Source organism: Bombina bombina, chromosome 7 (genome assembly GCF_027579735.1).
Source record: "Bombina bombina isolate aBomBom1 chromosome 7, aBomBom1.pri, whole genome shotgun sequence".
Lineage (NCBI taxonomy): Eukaryota > Metazoa > Chordata > Amphibia > Anura > Bombinatoridae > Bombina > Bombina bombina.
Window position 1 is genome coordinate 456,952,874 of NC_069505.1, and position 25,992 is coordinate 456,978,865.

At 40.7% G+C, this 25,992-nt stretch overlaps 1 protein-coding gene across 2 annotated transcripts in view; it reads right to left on the minus strand.

Annotated features, from left to right (window-relative positions):
- Positions 1-25,312, minus strand: part of LOC128666711 (oocyte zinc finger protein XlCOF6.1-like) — a 101,987-nt gene extending 76,675 nt beyond the window's left edge. For both annotated transcript variants that reach the window (XM_053721453.1, XM_053721452.1), the window contains exon 1: positions 25,245-25,312. The gene's annotated coding sequence lies outside the window, so the exon portion shown is untranslated. The remainder of the gene's footprint in view (positions 1-25,244) is intronic.
- Between the last annotated feature and the right edge of the window lie 680 nt (positions 25,313-25,992).

Here is a 25,992-nt window from a genome sequence, read left to right on the forward strand (position 1 = left end):
CACAGTCCCTCCCCAGGAACCTTATATACAGATATATAATATTATATAGAGAGTTCTTCTTATTACGACACACACAGCCCCTCCCAGTACCTTATAGCAGATATAATATTATAGAGAGGTTCCCTCTGTCTCACACACACACAGCCCCTCCCCAGTACCTTGAGAGGGAGGACGGATAGGTAAAAGTATTATAGAGAGGGTTCCCGTCTGTCTCACACACACACAGCCCCTCCCCAGTACCTTATATACAGATATATAATATTATAGAGAGGTTCCCTCTGTCGCACACACACACAGCCCCTCCCCAGTACCTTATATACAGATATATAATATATAGAGAGGTTCCCTCTGTCTCACACACACAGCCCCTCCCCAGTACCTTATATACAGATATATAATATTATAGAGAGGTTCCCTCTGTCTCACACACACAGACCCTCCCCAGTACCTTATATACAGATATATATTATAGAGAGGTTCCCTCTGTCTCACACACACAGCCCCTCCCCAGTACCTTATATACAGATATTGTGACAGACCCCTCTGTCAACCTCCCTAACGGATTATGGGATTCAGGGCATTATGTTAGGTCCACCCTGTGCCCATTATAGGTACAGGGTGGCAGAATCCAACAGTACTGGAGGGGTTAACTTCAGTTTTGAGTAACTGTTAGTTTTGAGTAACTGTATTGTCTTAGACAGTTTTGGTAGCAGTTGTTGTTGTTGCACTAGTTTTAAGCAGTGGCTAGAAGCAAAATAAATAGCTGTTTTAGACTAAAACGTGGACTGAATTTATTTAGACAACATTTTTAAGATGAGGATGTCTCGTGCCTAACTAAAAGGTATATTGCGGATCCTACTGCCTCTCCTCTACAATTGTGTGGCAAGAGATGGGTTAGTCCTCAGTAGCCCAGAAGAGCAACTACACATCCGACTAATGGAATACAGTATGAAAGCTGAAGAGAGACACCCTTAAAGACCTGCTAGAACAACTTACAGTGAGTTGGTTATACTGTTAGAAGGACACTGTACCCACAGTTTTTCTTTTGTAATTCAGAAAGAGCATGCAATTTTAAACAACTTCTAATTACTCCTATTATCAATTTTTCTTGCGTTCGCTTGCTATCATTATTTGAAAAAGGAAGGCATCTAAGCTTTTTTGGGTTCAGTACTCCGGACAGCACTTTTTTTATTGGTGGAGAGTGAATTTATCCACCAATCGAGCAGAGGACAACCCAGGTTGTTCACCCAAAATGGCCGGCATCTAAACTTACATTCTTGCATTTCAAATAAAGGATACCCAAGAGAATGGAAGAAAATTTGATAATAGGGAGTAAATTAGAAAGTTGCTTAAAATTTCATGCTCAATCTGAATCACGAAAGAAAATTTTGGGTACAGTGTCCCTTTAAGTCTAGGAAAAGTAAAGTAGAAGGGAAAGTGTTGCTTCAAGGAATAATTGTGAGTTACTGCACACACAGCAATAATCAGACTGAGCAGACAGACAGAGAACACAGTTTGCTTGTTACGGGACTTAAAAAAGTGACTTCTTGAAGAGGGAGATTATTACAATACTGACCGAGATGGACGGAGTACCAGGGCCCGAAGGAACCAATGAGCCCAGCATATCAGACAGAACTCCTGAAGAAGCAAGCTTTGACCGGGCGGTTAAAATAAGACTGTCACATTATGGCCCCAACCCGACTGCCGAAATTATCGACCGGGTCATAGCAGCTGTGAATGCCAACCTACTTCGCCAAAGCAGCGCTGCAGCAGCCCAAGTCACAGCAACCCCAGTGGAAAAGAGAAAGGTACATTTTGCAGCTTTTAAAAACTTCATTGAAACAGAAGGAGAGATTGATAGGGTACCGTTGCAGATTGGGGGAGGAGGCAATGTGCACTACACAAGGAGTACCCCGCAGAGGAATGGGTCACGATATTATCCGGAAAATTATCCGGCCGGGCCAGTGGAGGCTTTTCGGTGCCATTCCAGATGAGGGAAGTCGGGATTTATAATCCTGTAAAAGAGGCTCTGCTCTCCAGTATGCGATTACACCGGAGGCATACAGAGGCGGTTCAGAGACACTGTTTAAATTAGCTGGAGATTCCTACGTTTGAGTGGGCATGTAAGTTGCACTGCACAGCAGCTCACTGGATGGCGGGGTGCCAAGCGTATCTGGGGAAGAGGTGCTGCAGCTATTCCTGTTGGAACATTGCTTCGACAAGTTATCCGCAGGAGTTAGAAAGTTGGGTTTGGGACATAAACCCTCCATACTGCATGAAGCTGCTCGCCGTGCAGATGAGTATACGGATGCCCGCAAACTGACACTGCTACCACTAAGCCCCCTGCCAGAGTGGAGTACCGAACCCACAGTCACCCCGAGCACTACCAGTTTACCAACCCCCGGCGCACCGCTCTACCCACACCGCCTTCAGCCACATAACTATCCTCAGACAGCCCGGTTCAACTCACAACCTACTTCAGTGCTTTGGATGTAAGCAACTAGGGCACAAAAGACCAGAGTTTCCCTAAACGACAGCGAACCAAGCACAGTCCAGGAGGAGAACCCGCCGGCGGAAACCCACGTAACCCTCAGCCTGCTGCCCACTTGCGTAGGAGGAGGAAGAATGCTGGGGGCATCCTACATGAAGCAGACCCTGTGCAAGCTGCCCACCGGGATAACCGGCGAACAGCACCGGCCAACTGTTAAAGGTGATGGGAAGCAGGGTTCATGGGTCTACGAGATACTGTGCTACCATGACCTTGGCTCCAAAAGAACTTGGGTCCGAGAACCGAGCACACCGGAGACACTGTGGCTGTGAGGGTAGCAGGGGGCGCTGTGTTTCCGCCTACCTTTCCCGGGTAAATTTTGATTGGGGAGTGGGAGCTAGACATGTGAATGTGGGGGTCATGAAGGTCTTTACCAGCTGATGTTCTCCTTGGAAATGACTTGGCCCCCCTTTTTCTGCCTACGCTCCAATGGTCCCCTGATGTGTAACCCTGTGACTACCGTGCCCAACCCGTGCCGCCGAGAAAGACCCACCTGCTTCTGAGACCCAGGTAAGACTCTCTTTACCAGACTTGTACCCTAGAGCAGGCCCCTGAGGGCTGGGATACCCCAGAGACGTACGGGAGGGAAACCCGGGAGGATCCGACCCTTCAGAAGTATAGGGCTAGGGGCAGATGCTGAAGAAGAGGGGGGTAGATTGGGGAATGTTATGAGTGGGTGTGGGATAGCTAGATTAGAATCCCTAAAGCTTCCCAGGAAAGTACTGCCCCTCGCGCAAACGGCAGCTGTGGTGCCTGCTAAATACCGGCAAGAGATTCTGCGGATTGGGGCATGATGTACCATTAGCTGGACATCTAGGGTCCCGCCGCACAGCTCATATGATCACCCAAAATTTCTTCTGGCCCAATTTTAACCGAGATGTGCGGGTATATTGTAGTACTTGTGACACCAGTCAACGGGTGGGTAAGCGGGGGATTACCCAAAAGCTAGGCTTATGTCTATGCCTATCATTGGGGAACCCTTTTCCCGCATAGCCGTTGACATTGTGGGTCCACTGGCCAGAGCTAGTCCATCAGGTAAGAAGTATATTCTCACCGTGGTGGACTATGCCACTCGTTACCCAGAGGCAGTAGCACTGTCTAATATACTGGTGGGATGCAGAAATGCTTAGGAAATATATAGAGAGAAAACAAATCCCTAGAGGACTTAGAATCTTTAAGAATTGTTCTTTCAAAGATGATATTGAATTATTAGCGAAATGGGATGAAGCTCTAAACGAATGTTCTTTTCGTTTAATGAAAATATTGATAGCACATAGGGAAGCACTAGTAGCAAAGGTCACCACTGAAATTGAGAAAATACAATTACACTTAGGAGAATTTTAAAACATCCTCTGTAGATGAATGAACTAAACAGCATAACTTTACAAAAAAATAGACGTTTTTCGAGAAAGGAACTACTAGCCTATAAAAACGTAAATTATTACGAGATGAGGGGTGATTACACCCGAGGGGAGATATATACATAGTAATCATGGTAGGAACAGGAAAGAAAATAGAACGACTAATCGCTCTAATAATAACTTGAAGTATAGGGCCACCCAGGAGGTGCTAATGGTAATGGTAAATACCACACATGATTTACAAACAAACCCCTACTGATGCGAATCGAAGGTCATCAGAAGGGACAGGTGGCAATGAATTGGTCAGGTTGTTAATAGGAAAAACAGCTACAGAAATAGTGGCTCCCACTATAAGAGAAATGATAATCAATCGAATACATACATAATCGAATGAATTATAATCAACAGAATCAGCATAATTATAATAACCCTCATAACTCCTATAACTCTCAACATGAACCTAATACAGGTCTCCCAAAACAGAAGTTCCTCACTAAATTATAGATCAGGTGTCCTAGCATCTGGTTTTAATAAAAACAGACCAGTTTTGGCACAATAGTGCCAGGAGCTTGGAATGATAGGGATATCAGATATGAGGACAATAGGAGGGAATAGCCCTGATCATTCAACCTCTATTAATTACCTATTTCCAACAGATATGAAGTGTCTAAACGAACTTAATGAAGTCCCTACCGCTATGGGCGTAGCCATGTAGCTCAGAGTAATAAGGAAATGGCCAATTATGGTAACAGTAAGTTTTCAAATGATAATAATAAGGCTGTTTTTTTAGAACAGCGGACCGAGACAGCAGTCTGGTCCCAACGGAAGATAACAGCTATCTAGAGCCTCTGACCACACATACTCAACCACAAAAAGGGAAAAGACCGTACACAGACGGGGGTGCAGAGGGTAGGCAGGGTCTCCACAAAAAAAGCAAGATTACAAAAATTAAGTAAAGTATATTTAATTTGTCATCCTAAGAAATTGACGGATGATGAAATCAGGGTTTTTGGGGAAAGGATTGTCCTTCAGCCCCTCAAACTCGCATAATATCTTTAAATCTTTTTGTAGACTTGAAGCAGATATACACAAAAATTAAATATACAGGAAGTGATTTTGCAGAGAAAAAATTAGAAAAACATATAGTTTTTATACCAATTTCTGACCGACACTAGTGGGAGTGTAGTGTAACCTCTGCGCTTCCAACATATGAACCCGATAGTTTATACAAAATAACAACTAAGTGAAGGATTAATCCAAACTAATTTCAGAAATAAATCCAACTTTAATCCTCAGGTATCGAATAACACCTACATAGAAATCTTCATAGAACTAGTATTAGAAGATTTAGATCTCCGTCCCTAGAAATAAAGATAGTAAAAATCTGTTTCCTAATGAAATTAAAGCATTGGTAAATGAAAGAAAAATTCTGAGCTGGTGATGACGCCAAGGCCGATAAGGGGGGGGTATAGGTCCTGCAAAATTATAATGATTACATTAGAGAAAGCTTACCAGAATATTACAGGATAAGTCCTTTACTCTTGTTTGAAAGTAGAGACCCGTACCGCCCAATAGTCTAAAAACATTAACTGGCCTAGTAAACGGTTTGGCTTTCAAGAGGGTATTATTTCCAAGAAGGAGAAAGAGTGTTTTGATTCCCAAAGAACCTGCCTATGCCGTCTATTATCATCTGCCAAAATCCGACAAGGATATGGGTTAATCCCCCGGGCAGACCGATAATAGCGGGCGATAGGCAGTTTAACCGAAAATGTTTCGGCTTACATTGATTATTTCCTCCAAAGGTATGTGTTAAATTTAGATTCCTATATTAGAGACTCTTCTGACCTATTAGATAAATTGCATAACACTGAGATAAAAAATAACTATCTTTGGATTACTTGTGTGTGTGGAGGCCCTCTATTCGTAACATTCCCCACGATCAGGGGGTCTTAGCTATTGCTGAATTTTTGGAAAACGAATGGTATATGCCCCGTCTATCCAAAAAGGAATTCATTTTACAACTTATTTTATTTGTTTTACAACACAATTATTTTTTATTTCAAGGTAGTTATTATTTACAAATAAAGGGGACTGCCATGGGCACCAGGTTCGCCCCTAGCTTCGCAAACCTATATATGGGCAGTTTTGAACAACAATACGTCTATCAATCTGAGTACGGGGTGAACCTGGTGTTCTATGGCAGATTTATAGATGATTTGATTTTTGTATGGGATGGCACTACTGAAAAGGCAATGGAATTCGTTGAACATCTTAACAGAAATGATAGAGGATTGAAATTTACTAGCTGCATACATCCGGAAAATATTGTTTTCTTGGATTTGAGTTTACGGTTTAATGAACAAGGACAGGTTGTTAGTTCAACACATTTCAAAACTGTTGACAGTAATAGTTATCTAGATTTTAATAGTAACCACTATTACCCCTGGAAACGAATTGTCCCATACGGACAATTTCGGAGGATCAGGCGCAACTGTAGCCTAATCTCTGACTATGACACCCAAAGTCAGATTTTGGAAACAAAGATTTATAGGAGAAAAATTATCCGATTGATCGTATGAGGTCAAGTTACCGTACGAGCCCGTAATGATAATAGGGAAGAATATTTTCTAAAACACAAAATAGACACCAGGATGGAGAGAAGATACCCAAAACCATCTGAAATCAGATTCATCACGCAATAATAATAGCAATCATAAATCATAAGAGAGATTCTCAATAAACACTTGGAGAATTTTAAAAGAGACCCCATTTTTGTGTGAATTATTAGGGGATAGGCCTACTATCGTCTATGAAGGAAGGCCCCGAGTCTAAAAAATATTCAGGCACCTAGTAAAATTATCAAAAGAGAAAAGGAAAAGCAGTGAAACTACTGACTAAGCATACTAGGGGTAAATTGGCACTGAGCTTCCAATAGAGGGGCATTAAGTGTAATGTTGTCAATTTGTAAAATGTGCAGATCACATTGGGGCATGGGGCAGAACGTTCTTTCAATCCTATATTGACAAAAAAACAGTACTTGATTAGAATAGGAATGAGCTGTGCCTCACGTTATGTTATCTATCTTATCTCTTGTTTATGTGGGGTCCAATATAGGGTCGTACCATTAGACGTCTGAGTCACCGTTGGGTCAGAGACATTATCGTAGTATCATAATAAACAAGAATCCCATAGTGTCATTAGCCATTGTCATCATAAGACATTGGGAGGGAACCCCTAATTGTTATTCCATTATCCCGATAGAGGAGATCAAGTAAGGTCACATATTCTACAATCGTTCCTTAGATTGAGAAGGAAGAGACATACTGGATCCACAAATTGAAAACTATGCATCCTATGGACTAAATTTAAATGTGGATTCTGGCTGCGTTTTTAAAGTCTCTTTCCTTCTCTACCTCTTTGGAACTCTCACGAGTACACTTTTCACTGTTATTGAACCATATCCTCACGTTATAGAATTTGGTATGGAGTCGATATAGTTATCGACTAATTATTTCACTATTGTTAGTATCAGACATAATATCTACCCAACTATTTTTATTTTAGTCTATTTCTTTTTTGTTACCACTAGAATAGAGGTATTATGTTACCACGAACTTTATTAGTTATTGAATACTTAGAGGGATTATTAATAGGTTAATATTATATTAGAATATATTATTAATTTTATTTCCATATATTTAGTAATTTTATATTAATAGTAGTATTAGTTTATAATCAACACAAATTTGTATGAAGTTAGTTTTAGCTTAAGAATTATTAATATAATTATAAACACCACACAAATAAGTTTTTACACTGGGCACCATTATCAACACATTTAGTTTACAGGTATATATAGATTATATCACGTTATAAATGGTCGTATATACAATGTTCTTTCATACACATCATGTTGTACCCATTTGGAGGTAATGGCACTATTACCGATTGTTAATTCATGGGAGTCTTATATAGATTTTTTGTAATAGTTTTCCATTGCTCTACTGTCCATTATCATTACTATCACATTGGTATAATTTTGTTTGGAGGCTGAAAATTACGGAGTCGTTTGGGGAGATGTGGAGTTGGGGTCATATGTTGGGCATTTTTGTGAGGTTTGAAGTAATTCATTTACAAGTATTATTCAAATTTGTAGCCCTTTACGACTTAGTATGGTAAATCCCAATATGGTGTAGCCGGAGTATTCTGCTTGCTGCACCTGCTATACAATACAGAAAATCATTTACGAGTGATGAGAGGTGTGTGGTTAGCAGAATATCTTATTGGTCTATATTGATGTGGGCGTGCATAGAATTTAGATCTATTTGGAGTGACACGGGATCACTAAATAAATAAATAAAATATAGGCACGCAATGTTCAGTTGATCAAATATAATGTTTCATATTGTAGCGCCATGTCTTGTTAAAAGCCTTAATATGGGGGTGGAGCCAAGGCAGGCATAATGGAGGACGTGTGATATGTGAGCTCCAGGTGCAGTGAATAAGAAAAGTGGAGAAAAGGTTATCATAAGCTCCCAGAGGGTCACTAAAACACCACCGGAGTGTTTATACATCAATCCTCTGTGTTTTATGACCACTCAGTTTGCTCAGTGTAAAAGCTGACATGCAGTCTTTGACGTCTTGCAAGCTGAGGAGAACAAGAACCAAAATGCCGGTCTCTTAAGAATCAGGTAAGCTGGAGAGAAAACAGAGGATAAAACTGCAAGGAAGCTGCCACATCACAGGGTAAGGAGTTCAGAGGGGAATATGGCAAGCAATAAATCTACAGGGTGATTGAGGAAGAAAGACAATTTTAAGACGCCATAGCAGGGAATCAGCCACGTGGGAGGCAGCATGTTAATAAAGTGATTATAAACAGCCAGAGAGACTTGAGCAGCAACATGCCTACTATTTAATAAAGACTTTTAACCCTACATGATGTTAATGAATCAGGCTGCAGAGGAAGGATAAGTAAATAAAGCATTAAAATGTGAAAGCTGGATCACAAAATAACACATAAAAAGAAATAGCATTGTATGGTGATATAGCACAGATTGTACCTATCTATAGTACACAGCATATCACCAAAACTACTCAGAAACTTTGGATGGAAGGAAAATAACTTTGACACAGAACATTCACCCTATATAAATCACTCCCTGCAATTTATTTTTCTCCTGTAAACCACTCCGGCTTTGCATGTGACTCCAAAGTGCTGTTAAAACACTAGTGCTGCAGCAGACTTTCTCCCACTTCAGGACATAAGCAGAGGTCTTGCTATCCTTTGTTCAACAGCTAGATCATTTCAAGTGTTCCTCCATTTTATTATATGAGCTATATCATGTCAGTCAGAAGACAAAGTAAACTAAATGCTACAAATAAACCTGCAGCAGCCAATATATTTTTTAAACCTCAGAAAGGAGAAAAGGCTCATGATAAAGAAATTGTTGTAACTGAGGAAGAAATGGAAGAAGTTCTAGAACCAACTTCGCCAGCGGGTAATAATATACCCATTACCAGAAGTGACATAAGGAACCTTGTCTCCAAACAAGACATATCCACAATATTTGACAAAATGTGGGAAAAGCTGGACACCCTCCAGAACACTGTTACAAACAGTCTCACTGAAATCAAACAGGATATTTCGGAACTGGGATCCAGGTTAGAATCCTTGGAAGAAAAAGAAGAATCACTGGAAGAAGACATTACAACCATAACTCAACAAATGGCTGATCAACAACAGGAATTGGCAGACATTAATGACAAGCTGGAAGACCTGGAAAATAGGAGCAGGAGGTGTAATATACGTCTAAAGGGTATCCCTGAAACTATAGTTACAACAGAATTAAGCAATTATCTTCTACAACTATTCCAGGCTATCACAAGCTCTGCTGAGGATGGAAAATTCCAAATGGAAAGGGCACATAGAGCTCTAAGAGCAAAACCAAAGGACACAGAACCACCAAGGGACGTCATAATTAAACTTTTACGCTTCCAAGAAAAAGAAGAAATCATGACTGCAGCTAGAAAAAATCCAACCTTTAAATTTCAGGGCTCAGTCATACAATTTTACCAGGACCTTTGTATCAAAACACTGCAGAAGCGTTCTGCTCTCCGTCCGCTGACACAACTACTGCGAAAAAATCAGATATTATACAGATGGGGATTCCCTTTCGCACTTCACATACACCATGAGGGCAGAACAATCACTATCAAAGAGAAACAAGACATACCAGGTCTCTGCCAACTGCTTAAGCTGGATTGTCCAGAGATTCCAGATAACTCTCAAGACAATACCATAAGACCCACACTGCCATTAAGAGGAACAGCTAAAAGTGAACGTTGGACAAAGGTCTCTAAAAGGAAACAAAGGCCCTGAAGGATTAAAGAGACTGAGAGAACTGACTGATGTTCTTTAACAAGTATAATCTTTCTTTGCCTTACTCCGTGTGGAGGAGTTATTGTCACGGCTCATATTGTGGTAAAAGACTTGAATATCAATCTCCTAGTAGTAAATAATGAACAAATGAACAAATAATAAATAAGAACTGGAGATTGATAAGATATGACTAAATTGCACTATACATGACATTAGTTATTATTTTATGTTCCCTCTAGGAATAAAAGATCCACTTTTTCAATTCATTATTATATAAGATACACTATGTAATATTTAGCTGCACACCCACTTAGATAGATTTGATGTTGCAGACAAACAAGAATAACTTGAAGGATTACAGATTGTTTAATAGTTTGTTGTTGTTTAATGTTGAGCTATGTTTTTTATGTTTTTGTTGTTTTTTTGTTTCAAGTACTGTCGAGCAGTGGTCAGGAAAGTTTCTCCATAACAGGATGGACACTAAGAGAGCAGTTGTTAGTCAGAAAAGGGAGGCATTGATGTTCAGGTATGAGGAGGGGAGAGGGAAAATGCTCAATTATGGATTCTAGATGGAAGATAATCTCCCATAATGTAAGAGGTTTGAATACCAATATTAAAAGGAAAACTGCACTTACCCAATATAACAATATGAAGGCTAAAATCATTTTCCTACAGGAGACACATTTTACACACCATCAAATCCCTAAATATTGGGACAAACAATACACGCAACACTTTCACTCCACAACCGATAAAAAGAAAAGAGGAGTATCAATACTTATTCATAATTCCATTCAATTTATAAAAGAAGAGGTGATAAGGGATAAGGAAGGCAGATATCTTATAGTGAGGGGGACTGTGCAAGACAAACAAGTCACACTCTGCAACATATATGCACCTAATGAGCAACAACACAAATTTTTTGATAATCTTTCGCATTTACTGACCCAATGGTCTCAAACCTTGATAATATTGGCTGGGGATTTTAATGTAAACTTAAAGATTTTAAGGGATACTAATACATCTAAACTTACAAATAAACAATTAAGACTTAACTCTATTACCAAATCCATTAGGGGATCTTTAGAGAATCATAATATATATGACACTTGGACGACATTATATGGACAAACAAATGACCACACATACTACTCACCTGCACATAAAACATATACCAAACTTGACTATATATTTATTAGCCAAATTCTATTACCAAACCTAATCTCTTCATCCATTCACGCCTCAGTATGGTCAGACCATTCCATAATACAGATACAACTAAAAGGTCTTATTAATGTAGAAAGACAAAGATCCTGGACATACGACCCTACAATACTAAAGCAACCAGGTATACAAACTAAAATATTAAAGAGTCTGGAAGAGTACTGGAAATTAAACGTAGACCCTGCAATCAACCCAGTAATCATATGGGCTGCACATAAGCCATATATTAGAGGGTTACTTATAAAGGAAAAAGCTTTATATATAAAACAGAGTAGGTTTGCGGTAGCTACCTTGCAACAAGAGATTGAACTCTTGGAAAAGGCACATCAAAATACACTATCCCAACTATCACTAGACACATTGACAAAGAAAAGAAAAGAACTGGCTAAAATTTTATCTGATAATTCAGTGAGGTCCATTAATAAATTAAAAACATACTATTTCCTATATGCTAACAAGCCAGATAGATATCTGGCCCATAAGCTAAGAGAAAGAACAAAATCTTTCACAATAGCACAAATTCAAAAACCAGATGGTACTATGACATCTCATCCGCAAGAAATTACAGAATGTTTTGCCAAATATTATGAATCTCTGTATGATGGGAAGAAGGTGGGTCAATCCCCCCAGATAGAGACCCTAAGAAATAAACTACTAATGTTAGCGAATCTGCCAAAATTAGACAAAGCGGACGCAGAGGCACTGGATGCAGAGATCTCTGCTACTGAGGTGTCTGCAGCTATTAAAGATCTTAAAATAGGAAAGGCAGCAGGTCCCGATGGATTTTCAGGAGACTACTACAAGCTATTTAGAACCAATTTGACTTCCCACCTACATAAATTTTGTAAAGATGTCATGTCGGGCACGCCGGTTCCCTCTGAACTTTTACAGGCCAAGATAGTAGTAATCCCTAAGCCAGGGAAAAACCCCAAAATAGTACAAAATTATAGGCCAATTTCCTTAATTAACCAAGATCTCAAGATTCTCACCAAAATCCTAGCAAACAGGCTTAAACAATACTTACCTTCATTGATCCATCCTGATCAGGTAGGGTTTATTAAAGATAGGGAGGCCCCTGATAATGTAAGACGCATAGTGACGCTGATAGAATATCTGAAGGGAACAGAAACGCCTTCTCTGCTCCTTTCTCTGGATGCAGAGAAGGCATTTGACAGAGTAGATTGGCAATATATGATGGCAGTTCTCGAATATATGGGATTCGGTAGTAAATTTAGGGGGGCAATCAAAAATATATACACAAATCCAGTAGCAACAATTAGGGCAGCGGGATATCAGTCTCGACCTATCAATATATTGAATGGAACTCGTCAAGGATGTCCGTTATCTCCACTTTTATTTGCGTTGTGCATAGAACCTTTGGCGTCTTGTATTCGCAACTCTAAGGATATCCATGGGGTTAAATTAAATAAAGGGGAACAAACACTAACTTTATTTGCAGACGATATCTTGCTTACAATTACAAAACCAATGCTTTCCCTCCCTAATTTGTACCAATTATTAGAAGATTTTTCCAATGTTTCGGGTTTCAAAATAAATTCGGATAAATGCGAAGCACTCCCTCTATCATTACCAACACACACACAAAAGTTGATAGAAGCGAACTTTGATTTTAAATGGGTTAATCATTCCCTAAAATATCTAGGCATACAAATCACAAACACCATAGAAACATTGTATAAAGCAAACTACATCCCAATTTACAAAACTATAAGAAGAGATATATTGAAATGGAAGAAAGGGAACTTTTCTTGGTATGGCAGATTATCGGCCATTAAAATGAATGTCCTACCAAGACTGTTATATCTATTTAGAGCTTTACCTATTAAAATCCCAATAAAAGAGCTTGAAGAACTACAATCTGAAATTATTAAATTTATAAGAGGACATAAAACAGCTAGAATAGCTGCTCATATTTTAAAACAACACAAGCTATTGGGAGGTGTAGGAGTCCCTAATCTTAGAGATTATTATCATGCTGCCAGACTGGCACAAAATGCTCTTTTATGTAAAGATTGCCAGGGGATGACATGGCCAGGTATTGAAGCAGATATTGGAAGACTAAGCACTCCGGGAGATATATTATGGAAACCCTCAGATCCAAAAGACCAGAGGATAATTAAACTAAAAACTACAGAAGATTCTAAGCTTATGTGGAGGTCACTAACACATACATTGAAATTACTCTCGCCACACACTATTATAATACCTCTAAGTACACTACTCCCAAAAGAATTTAAAAAACAAATAGATAAGTGGGGAAATAAAGGCCTCTATAGGGTAGCTGATTTCCTAGACAATGGGAAGTTGTTGACATTTACACAATTAAGAGATAAAATACACCCAAATACATTGCACTGGTTTTTATATCTCCAAATTTCCCATGCTATAAATACATATAGACTAGGCAGCATCCCAGCCTGCCCAAAAACTGCTCTGGAACAAATGATAATGACACCCGGTAGAAATAAAAAAATGATTACACGCTTATACTTAGCCATTCAAGAAGCAAATAGTTCAGCAAAATTGGTAATTTATGACAAATGGGAACAAGATTTAGCTATAACCTATGATAGAGAAGATTGGAGCCAGATTTTCTCCTCAATGAGGAGAAGTTTAATTGGGGCAGACCTTATCGAAAACTCAATAAAAACCTCATATAGATGGTACCTTACACCACTGAAATCCTCACATTACACCACACAGGGTAGTAGATTATGTTATCGGGGATGTAATGGGATAGGGACCTATTTTCACATGTGGTGGGAGTGTCCAAAGATACAACCTACATGGGACAAGCTTTCTCAACTATTTAAGGTGATTCTAGACGACTCCTTTACATTATCAGCCTCACAGGCCTTACTACATATCCCCCAGGAGTCAATGAACTCAATTACTAATAGATGGGTTAATATTATATGTACAGCAACCAGAATATGTATAGCTAGAAAATGGAAAGTGGGGGCTCCAGAATGGGATGAGGTAATGATCAAAATTGAAGATGTTTATAATATGCTAAAATCAGCTGCATGGATACAAGGGACATCTGAGAGATTCCAAAACATGTGGATACACTGGATTTTAAATAAGCAGAAATATGTAGGTACATACAGATCAACACTAAGTAACCAATAAGGCTTTTTTAGGGCAATTAAATTGGAGAGAATAGGAACTTTCTTAAATATAGATATAGCGTTCTAAAGAAATCTACAACATTGTCACTGCTCGACGGGAAAAGTTTAAAGTTAAAGGTTTTTCTTTGTATACAGTTATGAAGTTTAGGTTTAGGGAAATGGGATAAGAGGGGAGGGGGTGGAGAGGGAGTTAGGGAAGGGGGGAGAAAAATTGATGAAAATGATATAAACAGGGTGCTGAAAACTTTAATTGTTTTAAGAATACTAGGACATTGTAACCCAGCACACTGTTTTATTATGTTGTATTTGATGTGATCCATGACATTAAAAATTATTTCAACTAAAAGCCTTAATATTATAAAAAAGCTTAGCTTTAGGAGATGCGGGATACATGAGTAAATCGATCTTATTAGAAAGAACTTGAACGCAAATAGGGAAATCTATGAATGTCAGACTGACATCAGCGTTACGTATATTCCTTAACAAGTATTGCTTAGGAAGTTTTATCTTTTTCTTCGTATTGTGATAGTTGTGCTGCTATTATTACCTCATTGTGGTACAGTTGGAGCACTTTGCTGGCTGCACCCGCTATTCTAATATACAGAATTGTTGACAATTTTAAAAAAGGTGTGTGGCTGGCTAAGTCCCTGATTGGTCCACAACCATGTGGGCGTATATGTACCTCAGATTTGTCCGTAGCCACATCGGGTTACTAACATTTTAAGATCTTGACATGCAGAAACTTTATTAATTTTTAAATAGGATCATATTGATGCTGTATTTACTCAGTATGTTGTGTTTAGTAAAATCGGGGATACTATGATTACGCACATCACTTCAACTTAGAGAACGTCACTGAGAGTGGATAATCCGTATCTACGATGTGCGTAAAATAGAACCTCTGATTTGTTCCAAGCCATTTGGGCGTTGTTCTCATTCTAGACAGGAGATTGGTTGTTAGTTCAGTTATAAGGTAGCAAGGTAGAGTGTAACAAATTGTAAAGCCTGATGAAACGGCATTGTTAGCCGAGAAACGCGTTGCACAGCAACTTTTAAATGTTTTTAATAAAACTGACTTTTTATCACTCTTCCTTGCTCCTGTGGGTTTTGTGATTACCCTATACTGACAGCTACTGGATCCTATATTAAGCTGTTTATTGCAGCCCATCACGGAGGTTGTTTGGAGAAACCGGAGTATCGTTACCAGCACCTGGGTTGTTTGGAGAAACCGGACCATCGTTACCAGCACCTGGGTATCTGTAATTTCTTGGCAGAGTCGCCATTGAGGAGTCAGCCGAACGGCTCTGAAGTTTCGGCCTGTCTACTATTGCACTGCATGTGCACCCATGTTTGTGAGTATATTACCTTGAGCACTATTGGTAGATATTCAGCTGTTTGGAACTTGCTGCACAAAGAGCGCCTCTTCTTTTTTCTGTTTTTCAGGACATTTATACTGTCTAATATAGAGGCAGAGACAGTAGCTGATGCCCTGGTTAAGGTTTTTACTAGGGTGGGGTTCCCTAAGGAGATTCTCTCCGACCAGGGGACCCAGTTTACCGCTGTGCTCACCCAGCAGCTGTGGAAGGTGTGCGGCATTAAACCGCTGCTCAGTTCGCCTTATCACCCACAGACTAACGGTCTCTGCGAGCGCTTTAATGGCACCCTCAAGCAGATGCTGAGGACCTTTACCGACGCTTGCAGAGACTGGGAGCGATTCCTGCCTCATCTGTTATTTGCATACAGAGAGGTGCCCCAGGAATCTACTGGGTTCTCTCCCTTTGAGTTACTCTATGGGAGAAGGGTCCGCGGACCCCTGGATCTCATTAGAGGACACTGGGAGGGAGAGACAGAGCAGGAGGGGATCCCCATAGTGCCATATGTCCTGGAACTCCGGGACCGCATGGAGAAACTGTCCCTGATGGTAAGGGAGAATCTCCAGGTGGCCCAGGGGAGACAGAAGAGGTGGTACGATCGGGGTGCCCGGCAGTGGGTCTTCCAGGTTGGACAGAAAGTTTTGGTGCTCAAGCCTGTGAGGACCAACAAGATGCAAGCTTCTTGGCAGGGTCCGTATAAGGTGTTAGCTCAGGTGTGTGATACTACCTATATTATAGCCAGCTGTGCAGATGAAAGGATCCAGCGATCCTTTCATGTGAACATGCTGAAGGAGTATCAGGAGAGGCCAGAGGATGTCGCTGCAGTGTGTGCCCCTGCTGCAGACGACCCAGAGAATTTACCCCTGCCTGACTTACTAGAGAAGGACCCCCAGACTGACCTCACTAGTCTTGTGCAGCTAGGGGACCGGTTAAGCCCTACAGAGAAGGTACAGGCCAGACCGCTTCTGTGGGAGAAGCAGGCAACGTTCTCCCAAGAACCCGGCTACACTACCCTAGCTGTACATAAGGTAGAGACCCCTGGACACAATCCCCTGCGACAGCCCCCCTACCGTATCCCCAAAGCAGTCCGAGAAGGAATGCGGAAGGAGATACAGGAGATGGCTCGGCTGGGAGTCATCGAGCACTCCGATAGCCCTTGGGCTTCGCCTGTAGTCCTGGTACCTAAGAAAGATGGGACCACCCGGTTCTGTGTGGACTACAGGCGGCTCAACGAAAGGACCACCACTGACGCCTACCTGATGCCCCGGGTAGACGAATTACTAGACTGTATTGCTAGGGGACGCTATCTTACCACCATAGAACTGTGTAAGGGCTATTGGCAGATTCCCCTGGCCGAGGATGCTATCCCCAAGTCGGCATTCGTCACCCCATTTGGCCTGTACCAGTTTAAGGTGGTCATGCCCTTTGGGATGAAGAATGCTCCGGCTACCTTCCAGCGCATGGTGGATAGACTCCTCGATGGCTTCCAGGAATTTGCTTGTGCATACATGGACGACATTGCGGTCTACAGTGAGTCCTGGGAGGAACACCTAATCCATGTAGGGGTGGTTCTGGACAAGATTCAGGCCGCTGGCCTGACCTTGAAACCAGACAAGTGCCATCTAGGTATGGCTGAAGTACACTACTTGGGTCACCGAGTGGGGTGTGGGAGCCAGAGACCAGAGCCAGCCAAGGTAGAGGCTGTGGCTAACTGGCCCACACCTATCACTAAGACCCAAGTGCTAGCCTTCCTGGGGACAGCCGGTTATTACCGACGTTTTGTCCCGGGCTACAGTACTATCGCCAAGCCCCTGACTGACCTGACTAAAAAGAACCTTCCTAAACAGGTCCTGTGGTCTCCAGCTTGTGAAGCTGCGTTTCAGGCACTGAAGCAGGCTCTTGTGAATGCTCCTGTCTTGGCTGCCCCAGTGCCTAACAAATGTTTTCTCATTCATACAGATGCTTCCATGTATGGACTGGGAGCTGTGCTGAGCCAAGTTGTGGAGGATGGAGGAGAGCACCCTGTCGCATACATAAGCAGAAAGTTGTTACCTCGAGAAGTAAGTTATGCGGCAGTAGAGAAGGAATGTTTAGCCCTGGTCTGGGCGCTGAAGAAGTTGAACCCTTATTTATACGGACAGGAATTCTCTCTCATAACAGACCACAATCCCTTAGTCTGGCTTAATCGGGTCTCAGGAGACAATGGTAGATTGCTGCGGTGGAGTTTAGCCCTCCAACCCTATAACTTCACCATCAGCTACCGGCCTGGTAAGCAGAATGGGAATGCAGATGGATTGTCCCGGCAAACTGACATTCCTACCACCTCCTAGTCCGGTCATCCCCAAGTTGACCAGCCAAAGGGTCAAGCCGGGTCTGCCGGAGTGTCCCACAAGGAGGGGGCCATGTGACAGACCCCTCTGTCAACCTCCCTACGGATTATGGATTCAGGCATTATGTTAGGTCACCCTGTGCCCATTATAGGTACAGGGTGCAAATCCAACACTACTGGAGGGGTTAACTTCAGTTTTGAGTAACTGTTAGTTTTGAGTAACTGTATTGTCTTAGACAGTTGTTGTTAGCAGTTGTTGTTGTTGCACTAGTTTTAAGCAGTGGCTAGAAGCAAAATAAATAGCTGATTTAGACTTAAACTTGGACTGAATTATTTAGACAACATTTTTAAGATGAGGATGTCTCTGCCTAACTAAAAGATATTGCGGATCCTACTGCCTCTCCGCTACAGATATATATTATAGAGAGGTTCCCTTTGTCTCACACACACACACAGACCCTCCCCAGTACCTTATATACAGATATATAATATAATAGAGAGGATCCCTCTGTCTCACACACACAGCCCCTCCCCAGTTCCTTATATACAGATATATAATATTATAGAGAGGTTCCCTCTGTCTCACACACACAGCCCCTCCCCAGTACCTTATATACAGATATATATATATATATATATATATATATATATATATATATATATATATATATATATATTATAGAGATGTTCCCTCTGTCTCACATACACACAGCCCCTCCCCAGTACCTTATATACAGATATATAATATTATAGAGAGGTTCCCTCTGTCTCACACACACACAGCCCCTCCCCAGTACTTCTATACAGATATATAATATTATAGAGAGGTTCCCTCTGTCTCACACACACACAGCCCCTCCCCAGTACCTTATATACAGATATATAATATTATAGAAAGGTTCCCTCTGTCTCTCTCACACACACACAACCCCTCCCCAGTACTTATATACAGATATATAATATTATAGAGAGGTTCCCTTTGTCTCACATACACACAGCCCCTCCACAGTACTTTATTTTATTTTATTTTTTTTTCTTGTCCTATTAGTTTATATAAATGTACCAAGCTTTACATGACATAAAAACATCTTCTCTAACTGAAAAGGATATGAAAGACAAAATTAAACTTGCAAGAATCAGGGCAGGTAATTTTAAGACACATTTAAATTCACTTCTATTTTCAAATGTACTTTGTTCTCTTGGTATCGCTTGTTGAAAAAGAATATGTACATATCCCACACTAGTGGGAGCTAGCTACTGATTGGTGCCTGCGCGGATTTGTCCCTTGTGATTGGCTGACTAGATGGGTTCAGATTGCTCGCAGTAGTGCATTGCTGATCCTTCAGCAAATAACAAGATAATGAAGCAAATTTGAAAAGTTGTTTAAAATTATATGTTCTATCTGAATCATAAAAGTAAAATTTGGGGTTTAATGTCCCTTGTAATCTGCCATACATTATTTGTTTAGGTAATTCAATTGAATGAATCATTGTTTCCCCCTTGGAAACATAACATAAGGACTGGTGAGGCTAGAGAGGCTGAAGACGCTCGAGGGAGCCTAACAAAAAAACATATCGCACTTGCGCTGCAGTTAGCGCAACACTCATAATCTAGGCATGTGTAGGGTATTGGCAATCCAGAGTAGACCAGAGATACACCTTTTGAAATCCCATTGAGTATGTTTACTGGTCTCCTTTGCTGAGACCAGATGTACATAATCTAAACAATCCCAGTGTAGCAGAGTCACGTATATTGGAGCGTGTATGTAGTATACACTCCTGTCTCTCTGGATGGATTGGATTAAATATATTTTTCCTTCACCTAGCTAAAGGAATTTAAAGGAACACTCCAGTGCAAAAATTGCACGCTCCAATTCCTAAACAAATCAGAGCATGCAACCTGTTTCACCAGAATGATTCCCTAAAGTGAATGTAAACTTGAGCATACTCGCTCAAATCATAGGATAAAATGTAAAAAATTAATGAGACCCTCACTCACCAAACCCGTAGAATACACTGATCCCCTGAGATCTGCACCCTGCAACGAGTGATAAGCGCCCCTCCTCCGCCCACAACACCGCTCAACTGACTGACAGATGACGAATCCGCAACTCGCCAACCGCCGCCCCCCCCCCCTGGGCCGTGACGTTTGTGCAAAAGGACTGAACGCCCCGGTGGGGGAACGACCACCAGCAGACCGCAGACCCGCCTCCACAGTACTTTATATACAGATATATCATATTATAGAGAGGCTCCCTCTGTCTCACACACAGACCTTTCCCAGTACCTTATATACAGATATATAATATTATACAGAGGTTCCATCTGTCTCACACACACAGCCCCTCCCCAGTACCTTATATACTGATATATAATATTATAGAGAGGTTCCCTCTGTCTCACACACACAGCCCCTCCCCAGTACCTTATATACAGATATATAATATTATAGAGAGGTTCCCTCTGTCTCACACACACACAGCCCCTCCCCAGTACCTTATCTACAGATATATAATATTATAGGTACAAAAAAGAGAGAAAAGTTTGACAGTACCCAGCACTCACAAAACACTATATATTAACAGTATGCATTGAAAACCGGATTGTGTCAAGAACTGGTTATTAAAACGTAACTTTTACTAATGATAGAATAAAAAGGTGGTAAATAGTACCAAATGTATAACATAAATATGTGAGACATACATTTAAAACTTAGATTAAGAAACAAATCAGGACTGTGTGTGTGAGACTTCAAAAACAGAATTACTTCCCTGGGTAATAGTTCAAATACACCGTAACCCTCAGGGCTCAGAGAATACACGGATTGCACTAAAGCTAATCTAAAAAGGGGATTGACCCCAACAACATTACCTAATCTGAGCAATACTGGTATCAAGAGCAGGAGAGGAAACAGTTAATAAATTACTGATTAAGGAAGGCAATTGCCACATCAATATGAGCTTAGAAAGGTCCCATGTAAACACAAATTAGCAAGTCTCAAGCACACAGACAATGCCTGATGTACATTTCGCCGCTAGCACGGCTTTCTCATATAACCTCATGTCTCACACACAGCCCCTCCCCAGTACCTTATGTACAGATCAGTGACGTTCAGTGAGGTCAGAGGCTGGTGAGGCACTAGATATGATACGCCGGAGAAACACATGTACAGAGGGCCGCACGTACCCCCAACAGGGCAGGTTTAAATGATAGCTGAACCAGTGCACAGGTGACATAATCAGGTGATGGGTGAGAGCAAGTTAGTAACCACTGAGTTACTGATCAGCTGATTACTTCACCTGTGCACTGATTCAGCTATAATGAACCTGGCCTGTTGGGGGTACTTGACGACCATTGTTGAGAAACACTGCACTAAAGCACCAGCTGATCGGAAATGTATTGATTACCTGGAGAATAAAGCACATATACTCTGCTCAGTGACACCCACACACACTCTGCTCACATACACACTCACACAATTCTGTCGCACAGTGCCAGTTACTAAGCAATTAGAATGATCCCCAATCTCTTCTCTACTCACTACTGTGTTGTAAAAATAGAAATAATTTACCATACAAGTTTTACACAAAGGACAAGTTATCAATACTGCCAACACAGCTGCTGCAATATGGTGTTCAAGAAACGCACGTGCACATCCCACTTAGGTATGCTCTTCAACAAAGGATACCAAAAGAATGAAGTACATTGTGCAATTTCTATCTGAATGATGGAAATGTAATTATGACTCATGTTCCTTTCAAAAACTAATTTGATTTGCTGACATGGAGCCAGTAACAGTTGATGCTAATTCTCAAAATATAAATAACTAGAAAAGTCTATTAAAATAGCATGCTCTACCTCAATCATGAAAGTTTAATTTTAAATGTCTCCTTTTGACTATGTGTTTAACCAGTTACTTTACTGTGGCATTATTTCTAAAAACATTTAACTGCAATAATTACATATATTTTTTAAATGACTCATTATCTCCTTTTTATTAATATAAACTTGTATAAAAGCAGCACATGCAACAGGTTTCAATTGATTTGTGAATTACAAGTTAACAGCAGTCTATAAATAAATGGAGACACAGAGAAAAAATAAAATAGATACTGCATCCTCTGACTGAACAGACATAACATATATGGAGTTTGTACCAAATTAAATCAAATAACCATGAAAAAGGGAGGCTTAGCAATATTCAATGTCAAAAACTTTAATTTAAATAATGTGGACACTGCACACTTAACTTCAAACTATGGGTTTTAATGATGGATTTAAACTTGAATTGACCCTTTGACTTCCTATGAGTATTGGGTTATGCTCACTTACTGTCCCCCTGTTAATGAGCTGTATCTGAACACAATTTGTGAATCACAAGAGATGTAGAATACTACTATACTCTTCTGCTTGGGTTATGCTCACTTACTGTCCCCCTGTTAATGAGCTGTATCTGAACACAATTTGTGAAACACAAGAGATGTAGAATACTACTTTACTCTTCTGCTTGGTGTCATCTGTTCTTAGGTTACCTCAGCTTCCAGTTGTGTCACATGACCCTGCTCACTGCTTCCTCCTTCTGATTAGTCTATATAGCCTTCATTTGCTAGGAGGCATCAAGAGGGGTGCCTCCTATTGGTCCCAATTTTTGCTGCTAATATATGGACAGAACACAGGTGGCGCTGCAGCACAGCTTTTCCTTTGACCCATGTACTGCAATGGAGAGAAGATTTCCTGTACCTGCCTCTCCATAGCATTACATGGGGGGGGGGAATATTTTTGTTGGACTTTTTTTTTTGTTTAAATTAAACTTTAATTAAGCTTTGGCCACATATGGCAGGGTAGGCACTGCCTCCCCTGCCTCCTAGGAGTGCACGTCCCTGGTACAGATATATAATATTATAGAGAGATTCCCTCTGTCTCACACACACACACAACCCCTCTCCAGTACCTTCTATACAGATATATAATATTATAGAGAGGTTACCTCTGTCTCACACACACAAACCCTCCCCAGTACCTTATATACTGATATATAATATTATAGAGAGGTTCCCTCTGTCTCATACACACACAGCCCCTCCCCAGTACTTATATACAGATATATAATATTATAGAAAGGTTCCCTCTGTCTCTCTCACACACACACAACCCCTCCCCAGTACTTATATACAGATATCTAATATTATAGAGAGGTTCCCTTTGTCTCACATACACACAGCCCCTCCCCAGTACTTTATGTACATATATATCATATTATAGAGAGGCTCCCTCTGTCTCACACAGACATTTCCCAGTAGCTTATATACAGATATATAATATTATACAGAGGTTCCATCTGTCTCACACACACAGCCCCTCCCCAGTACCTTATATACAGATATATAATATTATAGAGATGTTCCCTGTCTCACACACACATAGCCCCCTCCCCAGTACCTTATATACAGATAAATAATATTATAGAGAGGATCCCTCTGTCTCACACACAGCCCCTCCCCAGTACTTTATATACAGATATATAATATTTTAGAGAGGTTCTCTCTGTCTCACACACACAGCCCCTCCCCAGTACCTTATAAACAGATACATAATATTATAGAGAGATTCCCTCTGTCTCTCTCACACACACACAGCCCCTCCCCAGTACCTTATATACAGATATATAATATTATAGAGGGATTCCCTCTGTCTCTCACACACACACAGCCCCTCCCCAGTACCTTATATACATATATATAATATTATAGAGAGATTACCTCTGTCTCTCACACACACAGCCCCTCCCCAGTACCTTATCTACAGATATATATTATAACCTCATGTCTCACACACAGCCCCTCCTCAGTACCTTATATACAGATATATAATATTATAGAGAGGTTCCCTCTGTATTACACACACACACATAGCCCCTCCCCAGTACCTTATATACAGATATATAATATTATAGAGAGGTTCCCTGTGTCTCTCACACATACACCCCCTCTTCAGTACCTTATGCACACATATACTATTATACAGAGGTTTCCTCTTTATCACACACACACATAGCCCCTCCCCAATACCTTATATACAGATATAGAATATTATAGAGAAGTTCCCTTTGTCTCTCACACACAGCCCCTCCCCAGTACCTTATATACAGATATATAATATTATAGAGAGGTTCCCTTTGTCTCTCACACGCAGCCCCTCCACAGTACCTTATATACAGATATATAATATTATAGAGAGGTTACCTCTGTCTCACACACACAAACCCTCCCCAGTACCTTATATACTAATATATAATATTATAGAGAGGTTCCCTCTGTCTCACACACACACATACAACCCCTCCCCAGTACTTATATACAGATATATAATATTATAGAGAGATTCCCTCTGTCTCACACACACAACCCCTCCCCAGTACTTATATACAGATATATAATATTATTGAGAGGTTCCCTTTGTCTCACATACACATAGCTCCTTCCCCAGTACCTTATATACTAATATATAATATTATAGAGAGGTTCCCTCTGTCTCACACACACACACACAACCCCTCCTCAGTACTTATATACAGATATATAATATTATGGAGAGGTTCTCTCTGTCTCACATACACACAGCCCCTCCCCAGTACCTTATATACAGATATATAATATTATACAGAGGTTCCATCTGTCTCACACACACAGCCCCTCCACAGTACCTTATATACAGATACATAATATTATAGAGGGGTTCCCTCTGTCTCACACACACAGACCCTCCCCTGTACCTTATATACAGACATACAGAATAATATTATAGAGAGGTTCCCTCTGTCTCACACACATCTCCCCAGAGCTTTATGCACAGATACATCACTTATATACAGCTACTTACATAAAACGTCAGGCAGCAGCTGAGCTTGTTCTGTACAAACAGCTACCGGAAGCAGCATCATAGTTACCCGCACAGCTACTTCCTGTAGTTCTAGTTACTATGTGGTCACGGGGTCATGTGACGTCAGCGGACCTGCTTCTGAAAGGGAACTAGCTGCTACCTGCTACATTATCAGGAATCAAAAGGGGGTTCACAAAGGTAAACCGGAGCAAAGCTAAGATTGTAAATGTACCCGTATGCACTGTACTACAAGAGATCTGTGTGTGTCTAATAATCAGCAGGCGCTAGACAGGGGGTGACCTCTCTATAATATTATATATCTGTATATAAGGTACAGATATATAATATTATGGAGAGGTTCTGTCTGGTGAGGGGCTGTGTGTGTGAGACAGAGGGAACCTCTCTATAATTTTATATATCTGTATATAAGGTACTGGGGAGGGGCTGTGTGTGTGAGACAGAGGGAACCTATCTATAATATTATATATCTGTATATAAGGTACTGGGGAGGCACTGTGTATGTGAGACAGAGGGAACCTCTCTATAATATTATATATCTGTATATAAGGTACTGGAGAGGGGCTGTGTGTGTGACAGAGGGAACCTCCCTATAATATTATATACAGTATCTGTATATAAGGTACTGGGGAGGGGCTGTGAGTGTGAGACAGAGGGAACCTCTCTATAATATTATATATCTGTATATAAGGTACTGGGTGTGTGAGACAGAGGCAACCTCTATATAATA